This window comes from Geospiza fortis, unplaced genomic scaffold (assembly GCF_000277835.1).
Source record: "Geospiza fortis unplaced genomic scaffold, GeoFor_1.0 scaffold452, whole genome shotgun sequence".
Lineage (NCBI taxonomy): Eukaryota > Metazoa > Chordata > Aves > Passeriformes > Thraupidae > Geospiza > Geospiza fortis.
In genome coordinates, this window is record NW_005054369.1 from 3,295,383 (window position 1) to 3,309,180 (window position 13,798).

The following is a 13,798-nucleotide window of genomic DNA, read 5'->3' on the forward strand; positions in this document are numbered from 1 at the left end:
ATTAGGATAAATGACCTGGAGTGGGAAGGGCGTGGACTGTGCTCCTGTTCCTGGTGTTTGGGGACATGGGGTGCCCTGAGCCTCCTCCCCACACCCCTGCACACCACAACCTCTGCACAATCCATGGCAAAGACACCCAGCCCTGGGGACAGCCCTGCCCCAGCCCAGCTCCATCCCAGGGGCCTCATCCAGCCCCAGGCACTGCTGAAACGCAATTGAACAGATTCTGGTTCTCCTGCTGCACCGGGATGAGCAAGCTCCAGGGTGCTCCCAAAAGGTTTGGAATTCAGGATGAACAAACTCCAGGGTGCTCCCAAAAGGTTTGGAATTCGGGATGAACAAACTCCAGGGCGCTCCCAAAAGATTTGGAATTCCCTGTGCTGGGCCCAAGAGCTGCCGCTCAGATGGGATCACTGCTGGACAGTGGGACAAGGTTCTCCATGGGTTGGGAGGGCACTGGAGCTGAGAGGAGGGACCAGGAGGGGACAAGGGGGGAGCTGTGACAGCTCTGTGCTGCTCCAGGATCCCGCACCATTGGAGCATCCCTCCAGTGGCCCTTTAAGCCAGATTGAAAGATGCTGTGCACTGCCAGGCTGACAGCAAAGCGGCATTTCCCGAGCTGTGGAAGCGGCTCTGGGTGTTTAATGTCTCTCAATGGCTGGGGTGGGATAGCACAGCATCCTCTGGAAGCCAAGCAGCTGAATCCTTGTGCACTGCTTTGAAAAATTAGGGGCATTTATAATGCCTGATATGTTGCAAGGCAGGATGATTTAACAGATGGTTTAAAAGGAAAATCAGCATGTCAGGCAAGGCCCGGTGTGTCTCTCTCTGTAGGTTTCTATAGAAGGGGAGAGTGATGAAAAATGTTTCTCTTCTCTATTTCAATACTGAGAGATGTTCAAACTTGAAACCTTGAGGGAAATTGCTTAATTACCCTCGTGGTGTCAGTGGTCCAGAGCAGTGGGAAATTTCAATTCCCTGCAGAAAGGGGTCAAATAGGGAACAACCAGGACACTTCTTAAACTCTTGTTAATGCCTCATAACCTTTAATGAATAATTTTCAGTGGCACAGCCAAGCCAACCTCACACAAAAGACAGTCATATTTACCTTCTGCATTGGAGTTCACCTTAACTCTGGGCACAAAGAGAAAAATATAAAAATTTTCACTTCCATGCAGCCAGAGTACCAGAAATTTTGATTTTTAAATGTCTCTACTTCTGTTATGTCTTGACTTATAATTTCTACATACTTCTTAATTTAATGTGTAAAACCAAGTTAACTTTTCTTTTAAAAGTGTGGTGAGCAGGGCTAACCCCACACCCTGCATTCAACAATTCCACATTATTTTTATTTTAGAAAGAAGAGTTAATATTTAAAGTTGCCCTTTAATACTCATTTGGAAGCACTGATTGAATAATAAGCCAAGCAGCTCAGTGTATCACATCTCTATTAAATTTTCTTGCCTTTTTTAAGATTAAAAAAAAGAACTTTTTTCTTCCTCTAAATGCAAATCTTTCTGTGTAACACTGTGCCTAATCTACTACAACTAATTAATCTGTTTGAGCTGATGAAATGTTACCTCTGCATTTTTTGTTCCTTGTATACAATTATTGTAACAGTGGTGAATAAATCAATATTCCCAATCCAACTGTAAAAAACAATCAAGAAAAGCAGTGCTTCTCAGGGAAAAAACACCAAATAATATTTATTAACTCTGTCTCAATCCACAGCAGAGCCTAATACCATTCAAGCATTTTCTGCAAGTGTAATAAGCAAACTCAAATACATGATGAAAGTGGCACATGCCAATAATTTCACCATTTTACACTGCAGAGTAATTGAAGGATTTAATGAGAAACAAACCAATAAAAATAAATAGACCATGCGAGAGGAGGAGAAACTGATCTAAAATGGAAGTTGCTCCATTGTGAGTTTTAGGGGTTTTTTTGCATGGTTTGCCCAGGAAAAAAAAAGCAAAAAAACCCGAGTTTGGGATGATTTGGTCTTTATTTCTTCTTATTTTACATTTTGCAGTTTGATTTCTGAAGGGGAAAGAGCCCCTTGCTCTGTGCAGGTTGGATTCTGCATCAAGATTCTCTCCCTGGCTGCCGCTTCCCGCCGAGCCGTCCTTTCCCGCTGAATCCCATGATGAATTGGATCTTTCTGCCTCAAGTTAGAAACTGTTTCTGTTGTATTGGTATTTATAAATAACTCCGAGCAGCCCAGCCTTTTAAATAATGGCGCCGAGTCCTTCTGCTTTTAGAAATGTCCATAAATCACCGTCCTCACGAAGGCAATTCTGATTACAAATAAACTCCTTTGTCTCAGCAGTGCCCCTAAATTTTGGCCGTGTACAAATGTCTCACCGAGCTTACAGAGCAGGGATGTGCTTGGACACACAGAATATTTTTGCTTTACATATTTTGGATGTAGATTTTTGGTAATTCCGGAGTTGAATTCACCTTTCAATTGATCTGACCTATCAGAATTTTACGAATGGATTTTTTTTTTACAAAAGAGCCTTGGACCTCTGTCTCAGCCCCCTCAAAGCTGGTGCCACAGTAAGTGCCAGAACCTCCCCAAAAAGGATTTTGGGAGGGCACAAGATCAGAGATGCTCCCAACCAAGCCCAGGGTGACACTCAGTGAGGAAAGGTTTAGATTCAAACAGCCCAAAGCACTGGAGTTTTAAAGCAAACATAGGGATGGCTCAAAAAGGCCAGTGAGTGAGCTGTTTTCATTTGCTCTCCCCACTTGAAACATAAATACATAAAATCTATGTCCATTTTTGAGCAAAATTCCTGAGAAAGGTGGACCAGAAGGGACTCCTCACTTGCTGAAGAGCACAGCCAGGCAAAGCCCAGCTTGCTAAAGCTGTACATGCAGAGCAATCGCTCCAAATATTGAGCACTGTTCACCTGGTAAGAGAAACAATAAAACAGAATCTCAGCTCTGGAGGGGATTCCTTTCAGCTGCGTTGTTTGGATGTTTTTCCTTGTATGCACAATTGGAAACACGGGCTGGTAATAAGTTATTGCTTTGTGTGGTGCTTTGGGGAGGAGGGAGAGGGCAGGTTCAGAGCCCCAGCGTGGAGAGGGCTCTCCCTGGACAGCTGAGGGCCAAGCTCAGTGTGCAGGTCAGCGACCCTCCTATAAAATCTTTGAAGTGCTTGCTTGAAGAGTATTGACTGTCCAGAGCCTTTTATTTCATATCAAGTTCAAATGTAATGTCTTTATGAGCATAATGCACAAATCGATGGATTAGGACATTCAGATTATTTAGATGGAGCTGAGAGTGTGCAGAATACACTGAGGAGTTGTTCAAACAATTGACAGGGATTTCACAGAATAGGGTCTCCCAATAAAATATTTTTATGTCTTTACATGTCAGGATGACAAGTTTTGCCTAGGCAATGAAACAGGAATTGTTGTTTTATCTACCTTGGCAAGATGAAGGCTGGAAGAGTTAAAAATCCTATATTTTTCTGAATTTAGGCCAGCAAATCCCATTATTATTATTATTATTATTATTATTATTATTATTATTATTATTATTATTATTATTATTATTTCTTCAGTAGTGTGGAGGACGTGGACTCTTCTATATCCTAGTCCTACAGAGCACATAAAAATCCTCCCACCCCAGTACCTCTTCTTGCAGCAAATTTATTTCCTGTTACAAATAGAGTTTAGTCTGTTACTTTCTGTAGAAGCCCCAGGAGATAATGAATAAAAATTTCTTTTTTGTTTTTTTTTTATTTTGAATTTTTTATTTTCAATTTTTATTTTCTATTTTGAATTTTCATTTCTTCTTTCATGGTGCCTGAAGGACACCCATGACAACAAGAACCCGTCCCATCTCCCATCACAGAGCCAAACCCAAACCCCATCACTCCACACTGAACATTTCTCACCTGTATCCCATTTTCCTGTCCTCCTTCCCATCCAGCATGGCCATGGGCTCCTGCAAGGCAAAATTCCACCCCAAAACGACCTGATTTTGTACATTCAGGGTAAAATAAAACTGTTTAGACAAGACAGATTATGGAATCAGCAATTATTTTGGTACAGCTCAAGGTCAGCTGCAGTTTTAGTGCAAGTTCTAAAGGTCTCGCATTTTTGGCAGGAGCACTTCACTAATGAAACACAAACCAGTGTGTCACAAGTGTTTTTGCAATGTTTTAATGGCCCTAACTCGAGGACCAGAACCTCTGTATGTGCATGGGTTTGCTCCTTGTGCTAAGTGTTTATTTTTCACTCTCCCAACGGGGGGAACAAAGAACTGGAGTTGCTCTGATGTCAAACTCATGGATGCAGAAACGTGTGAGACGGAAGAATTGAGCATTATTCTCACTCCTGCAGTGACTTCTGGCAGGGAGAGGGTGGCACAGCAAGGCAGGCTGAAGGTTTCAAACCCTGGCACACCCTGGGCCTGGACTTCTCAATTCTGGCATCCTCTTTTCCTTGCTTTTCCTCTTTTCCTTGCTTTTCCTCTTTTCCCAGGTTGAAAAAGGGCCAACTCCACCACAGACTCCAACCCTCCCAACACAGAGAGGGAAATTGCTTTTAGTGGTGTAAAACCTCTGGAAAACTTTTCCCAGGAACCAGGGGAGCAGTGATTCTCATAATCATATTTCTGGAGCAGATGACTTCCTGTGCTTCCTTCCAACCTGATCCATTCTGGAATTCTGGGATCCCTTGGCAGACAAAAATGTAATGCATTTGTGCATGGAAACAAGGAATATTTCCCAAACCTGTGAGGATGTGTTTGCTGTGTACTGCAACTGCCATGCAAGACTTGAAACTTCCAAGGACAAAACCCTGGCCAAGGATTCAGCAGCTGGCAGGAGGATTTATGACAGTGGTGACACAAAGTCCAATGTCACTCAAAAACTTCTAGGCAGGTTACTAACTACCCTCATCCTGCTCCAGCAGTGACATGAGCAAAACAGTCAAATTAGCAAAAAATAAATCCATTAAAATCTAGTCAATTGGAATAAATTCATTAATTTCAGTGTAGTTGGTGCATTTCCCCACCATTCCAGAGCTCCAGTCCCAAGCATTTCAGTGTTGGTAAGGACTGGACTCACTCCATCACTAATTAAACAAATAATTTCCAAAGAACTGGGGCAAATCCCTGTGAGCAGACCAGCTGCCCCAGAAAGGGTGGGATTTCAGGCAAAAACTGCCTGGTGACCACCAAACCCACACCTGCCCCAGCTCAGCCATCACCATTTCCCATGGGATACAGCACAGCCCGTTCCCAGTGCTTTTCTCTCCAGAAAGCTCCAAAATCACCAAATCAGAGCCCAAAAATAGGAGTTTCTGAAGATGGACCAGCAAAACCCAGTAAAACCCTTTTTCCTTCCCAGTGCTGCCTCCCAGGCACTGCTGCTGGTGGATGCTTTTTTCCCAAACTGGTTTCCCAAAGCAGAGGGATGTGGCAGTGTCCTACAGGAATATCCCACAGTTGTTGCTATCCTCCAATCCTCCCTGTGATCAGCTTGCCAGTTTATATTTTTGTTCCACAAGGTGTATTTTTATTGTGAGGCTCCCCCAGAAAATTTATGGAGTTTCCAGGTCGTCTGTATAAATAAATAAAGGGAATATTAGCGTGTCACAGCATGTTCTGGTCTGGAGTGGCAGAGCTGCCTTTTCTCTCCCTTGTTTTATTTTTTTTTATCAATGGAAATTATAAGGGAGATATTTCCACTGCCTTAGCTGTCAGCCAATCCATGTAAATTCCTGCAATTATGGGGGGAAAAAAATAAAAAGGAGTGCCCCTTCATTACCAATCAGAATTTCATTTCTGGCCTCCCCTGCATGCTCGTGGAAGCCTTTCCCAGGGATGCCAGGACAAATAAGTGTGCTGTATCTCTGGAATGCTCATTTTCCAGTCATTCCAGGAAGATTGGCGGGTACGTTGCGCGCTTCCAGTGTAATTAGTCTTTTTTAATGAAATGGACCCTGGATATCTTCCACTGCGGAGCTCCAATAATAGAATTTAAGTGAAAGTAATTTCAAAGTGCAACAGTAGTTTACATATTAGTTATTGTATAAAGAAAAAAAAAAAACCTGCTCTGCTGTTCTAGGTTAAATGCAATTAACATCCAGGCCTTCTGCAAGGCTCCTGGGAGGGAATGATTGGTTTGGCAGGTTATTTCTCAGATTTTGATAAAAAGAAAAAGAAACCCCCCCCCCCATTATTTTCACGAAAAATCCTTGCTGAAAATATTCCAGCCCTCTCTAGATTCAAGCCCTCCAAGCAACTCAGTAGAACACGAAAATAACTCCAGAATTTGGACTAATTAACTATTGCTCAGAAGCTCAATTACCATGTGAGCTGCTGCCCGTAGAATATTGCAGATAAATAACATTTTGCAAGTCCAAGTAGATGTCAATTCCTTTCTAATTAGCATTTGCTGTGAGAGGAATGGACAGAGTTTTCAGTTTGGTTTTGGAAAAACAGACTGTGCAAAACCTGATGTGGGAGCAAACATTGTGGTAACAACACAAAAACATATTCATTACATGCCCTTTTTTCACCCAGCTGTATCCTATATCCAAAGAAAACTGTGGGTTTATGAGAAATGCAGAAAAAACTATTACAGAATTATTGCAAGATTGCTCAAATCTGAAAAAAGGGGATTTTTTATTTAATTATTATTTTCTTTCTTTGTCCCTAGTAAGCACATTTTTTAAAAGCAATTTATTTTCTCATTTGAAAAGTCAAATCTTTCACTCCCAATTGTTTCTACAGATTGCCTGGTTATCTAGGAATAAAATCTAACCCTCACAGCATCTACGAGCTGGTTTGATGGGGTCTTATTGCAAAGGACCTCACAGAAAGTTGCTCCTTAGTTGCATAGGAATGCTTAGATCAAATCCCACTATTTTAATGTTTCTGTGGGGGGAAAACCAGATGCAATGCAGGCCAAACAAAACACTCTGGCTGGCCTGGGTTGTTTTCCTTGCCTTTGGGCACTTTCTGCAATGTAGATGGTCCTTCACAGTCTGTGAAACACAACCTCTGGCTTAGAGATGCAGATTTTTGGAGATGGGAAAACAGACATGGAAAGCCTCCCCTTCCTCATATTCATGGAATGGTTTAGGTTGAAAAGAACTTTAAAGTCACCAATTTTCCCCCCCTGCCATGGGCAGGGGCACCTTCCACCATCCCAGGGTGCTCCAAGCTCCAGGATCCCACCTGGCTTCGGGCACTCCCAGGGATTCATCCCAGCTATCAGCCAGGTATTGGGCCAGATGGATTGTTAATGCATCCCACAATTGCTCTGCCTTTAGTACAGCCAGAGCATTTTACCTTTAGGAAATTGCAGCTTGAGCGTGTTTAAAACCTACTCAAGTTAATAGAAATGTTCTCATCGACTTCACTGAGCTCTGGACCACTCTCTCAGATGCTTCTTTTCACCTTGACCTTCACTCAACGTCAAAAATTTCGATTTCTAGTGAAAGTCACTCATCTAAAACATAAGGAGAACTAGATACTTCCACAGGACAATTAATTTCATCTTTAAAGAAGAGGCTAAAATATCCCCTTCCCCCCATCAACCACAGAATTATCTTGGATGTGAAACCTAAAATAGACACCCAGCTCTTGGAAGGCAGTGATAAATGAGCTGACTCCTATCCTTACTGGTACAGTGGGGGGTAGTAGTGATAAAGTGACTTTATCAGCCCAAAAATAAAAGGAGTAATTGCCAAAAAGGACAAACAAGGTGCAGATAGACCAAAAAAGTCCTCCAGAAAAGGGCAGGTTGGAGGCATCCAATGCAGCATTTGTGTTTGGATCAGTTCTAGGTGCAGCCTCCTTTATTCCAGACCTCCAGATTGCTTCGTCCTTGTTTTTGGCAGACCTGGGATGTTGGTTTTCTTTGCCTTTTAGTGCCTGGACAGCAGAACAGGGACAGTTGTGACCTTCACACCGGGCATGGCCACCACCACCCCATTTCCCGCATTCTGCTGGCTCTCATCTGAGCTGACCTCATCCAAACCTCCCTGTGCCACCACCCATCTCCAGCTGCTGGTTTTCCACAGGAAATACTATTCCTTGGATTGTTTGTTTTGCTGTTCTGAGTGTGTTTTGCTACAAGAAATTACACTTAATTATGTTGCAATATTTTCAGCACTGTTAACGTTAAAATTAATGCATCGAAAAAGATTTTTAGTTAATTTTTACTGGGTGTTCATGGATAATTGATAGGGAATTTGTTATTAAATCTTTTATTTGACTGATTACTTAATCATTCCCACATGGTTATTGAAGACAATCTTACATATAATTAATTTCACTAATAGAGACTCCCCATGTTTTCCTTCCTAGGCCAGTGTCTGCATGGTTATCATGTAATTTAAGGCTTTCCTGGGGCAGCTTTAAATTATGCACATATTTGTATTAATTATATGTGGCCAGATCCTGCTACCTTGTGTAGGGTGGTGAACACTTCCTCCTGGAAGGAGCTTCTCTGGCACCAGTGGAGTTCCTTGACATGGGTTTAAATCGGTGGAAAACAAGGGAAAAGTGAAGAGACAAGAAATTGAAGTTTGGTCCTTCACAGGTATCTCCTGCCCTGTCCCTTTCATCATGGCTAATCCATGGGTTCATTCTCTACATCCTCATTTTGGGATGAGAAACGTGACAGCACAGGAAGCACCAGGACACAGGGAAGGGAACAAGACCCTCTCCACATATGAAATGCAAAGATTCAGGGCAAACAGGGATCAGCAAAGGACCACAGGCCCTGATAGGGAACAAATGATGCTCAATGTCAGGAGAAAGCGTGGAGTTATCCATCAGCTGACACGCCAGATTCCTGACAGGATGCTAAGTAATGCACCCCGTGCCAATTATTGACTCCCAATGACAAATTGGGTTTGCATATTGAATATTTTCCTCCAGACTAAGGAAGTAATCACTGACTACAGCACTGCACTTCCAAGGGAAGGTGGGAAGAGCACGTGAGAGGCAAGTCCTGAGGAATTAACATGAGCAGCATGGCCCTGGCCAGCTGTGATTTTCATTCTGATGACAGCAGCAGGCTCTGCAAAACCCCAGGCCTCCACCAAAACCAGGAATCCATGACCAGATCCACAACAAGGCTGCCTGGGAATCCCCAGCAACAAGGGATGGAACAAGGGGAAATAGCTTCAACTTGTACCAGGGCAGGTTCAGACTGGAGAGCAGGAGAAATTCTTCATGGAAAGAGCTGTAAAGTTCTGGCACAGCTGCCCAGGGCAGTGGTGGAGTCTCCATCCCTGGAGGGATTTAAAAGCTGTGTGGATGTGGCACCTGGAGACATGGGACAGCAGTGGCCTTGGCAGTGCTGGGAATGGTTGGATTTGATGATGCTTTTCCACCTCAAATGTCCCTGCCTAAACCTTCTCCCCGATTGTTCTCTTCTCCCTGGATTCAACAGGATGGGGCACAGCACTCAAGATAAGCATGAACTCAACCCTTTGCAGTGTCAATGACATAGCAAGAGCTTTAAAAATCAATTTACTGGTGGGGACCTGAGTGGAAAACAAGCTGAATGCAAACGACTGGCCATGATAAGTTCATTTAAAGCAGAGACTCTTCCCAGCTCACATTTTAAGCTGCCCTCAAGCAATTCTCTGCCGCGTAGCAGCATTTCTGGGAAAGAAAATGGTTTTATGAACCCATCTCTGCACATAACTTCCAAAACAAGCAGGGACAGTGTTTGTACTTGTAAAAGGATGAAATATTTTATTCCCCAGGGACTGAGAACCAGGAGGACAGTTTAGCTGTTGGATTTAAAAACTAAAACCCATCATCAACCAATGCCCTATCTGGTATTTCCAGTGTTTTGTTATTTTGATTAATGTAGGGGATTCCAGTGGGCAGAGATTCTTGAAACTGAAGTCTGTGAGAGCCTCTTCCACCCCATTACTGGAAATCTCAAGCCCACCAAGGCAGCATCAGGCCCCCTCCACCCAGGCCCCCATTAATGTGGGCGATAACCACTATTTCTCCCCACACACCATTTAAATTCTAAGACACTGACAAACTATAACTCACAGGGAACCATTTGAAATTATTATTATTCAATGGCTTGTAAACTGTATCTCATCATTAAACAGAATAATAAATAAAAATAATGACCAGCCTTCAAGCCAGCGATGGGAAGAACGCGCTTTCCTGCCGAAGACTTGGTTCATTTTACCGGGTTCTAATTAAAAGCAAAACCCATCCTTTAATTGTGAGCTTGAATAGCTGGTGTTTGGGGTTAGGAACTGGAGGAAGTCCCGTATTCCACGTTGTTCCTGGTGCTATACAGACCAAGCTATAGGTTGCTCAAGGAAAATAGCCCCACGGATATTTTACAGTACCAAAACCTAGCTTGGGGCTACACATGCCCAGATGAAAGGTGGCAGCTCCTCGAAGAAACGAGAAATTTGTCACCGTGGCTGTTTGAAGCGAGCAGGAGGAGGAGGAGGAAAAGGAGGAGGAAAAAGAGAAGATGCACCGGTTAAAGCCCCCAGCCCAGCCCTGCCTTGCCCATGGTCAGCCACCTCGTGTAATTCCATTAGGGTGCGAGATTCAAATGCAGAATTAGCTGTTGCCTACGCAGAATTATGTTAAACATGGCCCAGACTGAAAATCAATATTCTGCTTAAGTAACTGGCCCTCCAGTAATTTAATGAAGCTAAATTGCATTACACGGAGGTAAGGTGGTGGGGGACCATTTTGTCTCAAACCTTCCATTATACAGTGACTGTACAGCTGGATGCCTAAAGAGAAATTAAACATATACACTCATTTCTTCTTGAAGTTGGAACAGTGTTTTTTACACTGGATTACTTGGCTCCTTCCTTAATTTAAAACTACAGTAAATAATTTGCAGCCACATAATTAGGAAGGAGGCACAGTCTCATAATAAGAGGAAAAAATTGCTACCAGAGTATTAAAGGATTTTTTTTACTCGGTGAGAAAAAAAATGAAAAAGGACATTAAATGTTAGATCTGTATTAAAAATGTAATTCTAAAGGGTTTAAATCTATGACATGTCTACACTGAATTAATTAAATTCATGATCTGATCAAGGACTGAGAAGCTACCTTGGAGCTATCTCTTAAAAATGCTATGTATGTACATGTCAAAATAGGAATTAAAAAAAAAGCAGGCCTTTGATTTATTGGCAATTCATGCATGCATTATTGTGCTTTCTTGCCTGGCAGTAGGAGGGAAGTCAAAGTTTTATAAAGCACCTGAAACCTTCTCCTCACGCCTCTTTATTAAAGGAACTTCCTCGCTGAAGACACCGGTTCCCAAACTCGGAGCCATCCGCTCTGGATGTGATCATGGTGACATCCACGACGACTCAACTCGTGCTCAAGCTGATTGACAAGAACAAAGAGCCTACAATTACATTATGCAGCACTTGTACTGCACCCTCTTTTATTTATTATTCAGCTGCAAAACTTCAACGGGAAGAAACACTTCAGAGTTTTGTGTCGGGGAGACGGAATTAAATTGACAATAATTCTGGGCCGTGTGGTCTGAAGTTCTGCTGATTAGAGATTACTTCCCCCTAAATCATTTGTCACATTGCCTTATAGAAGGGTAAAACAGACTTCAACCATGTGTAGCTGCAGTGGTATCTTTGGGGAAATGCAGGCAGCCGAGTATGTATTGTTTAAAAGGAAAAGAAGTGATTTGCATCTTCAATCGCTATTTTTTCTTCCCTGTCCGACTACCGGAATTTTCCCTCTGTACTTAAAAGGCAGTTAAACAAATGAAATTTATTTATGTTGAATCTGAAGTGAAAAAAGAGGCGCTTAAAAGCACGTGTCTGCTTAACACCTCAGAGGGCATCCCTGGCCTGCAGAGATGCGCCAACGGCAGCTGCAAGATGCAACATTAGCAGGAAAAGTGGGAACACAGCTCGGGACTGTTGGGTCAGGCTGGCTCTTCCCAGAAAGCTGTTACAGATCAACAGCACATCACCTCCAGCTTCTCTTTGCTGCTGGTTTGGGAATGCCGGTGTAAAGCCCCTGAAGGTGTCAGGGTGCACTCATTGCTCCAGTCTCACACTTTAATTAAAACCAGATGCCACTGTCAGCCATCAAATCCATACCTCAGGTCATTAAAGTGAAATTCCATGGCTGTTGCCAGACCAAAATGTACAGGGGATGCACTGAAAGGCCACAAAGCAAGTGAGGGGAGTCAAGGCGAGCCCACCTCCCTTTCCTCCTGGTGCTTCCAAGCCAGAGCATCACCAAAATCTGAATATTCAGCTCCAGCAATGACCTGGTCCTGTGTCAGCTGAACGTGGAAATGCTTCATGGATGTGTGGTGCTGGCTCCAGACAGGCAGGGGCAGGAACATCTCCCTTCCTATCCAGGAAAACTCTTTCTGGATCAACATCGCTTTTGCCAAAAGACAGTTCCAGCATCATCTCAGGCAATGAGGGAAGGAGATGAAAAATTCAGTCTCTCTTTTGCACTTTATCGATTGAAAAGGAAAAGACTTCCAAGAAAAATTATTTTTACACCCTTGAATACCACCTAGCAGATCTATATTTTGTCTCTTTTCGACTCAAAAGATGTTTTACTCCCTTATTTCTTTTGGAATGGCAATTCAATAATGTGTGGCTGAACATTTATTAATTACATTCCAGTTTAAGGAATTATTTTGCAGGGAATAGCTGCTCTCAGAAATCCTGAAACACTTTCGGTTTGATTTCTGAGTCCATTAGAACTGAAATGTAGCTGTTCCCTTCCACACTGAGTTCCTGGCTTGTACTTGAAACCAGGAATGGCAGGATTTTTTCCTAGTAAAACATGAGTTTTAAACACATATTCAACAAGGGAAAGACGTCATGTATTTTATAACACAAGGTCCTTTAGAGCAAATGATCCAGCTTATTTTTTTTTTTAAGATGCACCTTTATGTTCAATGATATTTCCTTTGGGGTTTTCATTAACATTCCATCAAAAAAATAAAAGCTTTTTTTTTTTTTTAGTGAAATACCTTGACTGATGAGTTTAGCGTTTCCCTCCTGCTCATATTTACATTTAGTGTTTTGATGATGTTAAATTCTACAAATGAGTGCAGTTTTTAAGTGTTCCTTTCAACACTGCCTGCCTTTTCTGTTTGATTTCTCTTGCTGATGGTGTGTTGTCAATGCTGAATGCTGGAATTGTTGTTGAGCAGGCACAGCTGGATGAATTAAAGTCTCTCCAGTAACTCAAACCAGAAATGACTTCATCTCAAAACTTTCCATGTAGCACAGGTCAGAGCTCTGAGTGGGGACAAAAGTAATGGGGTTACCAGAGGAGGAAAAAGTCAAAAGTACAAGTCAAAATACAGAGAGCAGCTTGGGCTCGCCTTGTGCAGCAATTTCTCTCTGTTACAGAATAAAACCCTGATGGAGACATTTGATAAGTAATTGTATTTTAAGTTCAAATAGAATATCTGCAGGTGTGCAGATACAGAGCCCTGTACACTTATCTTATTAGCTATTTGCTTAAATTATCTGTTAGGGTGTCCTAATATATACCTAGTGTCGCCTAATGATATCATCTACTAATTTATTCAAGGAATTTTGCCAAAAAAACAAATAAAAGCCTCGAACACAAACATTTCTTCCCCATTCATTTAGAGCTCATCACAAACAGAGAAGCATTTCAATGTGGCCAAGGCATATTTTCAAAGGTAACATCTTTAATTAACAGGAGGCAATTTCTAAAGTCAATACAAGGAGGGATGGTGTGATTCGATCTTTCTGAGTGTTCCTGGGGTGGGATGGGATGGGATGGGA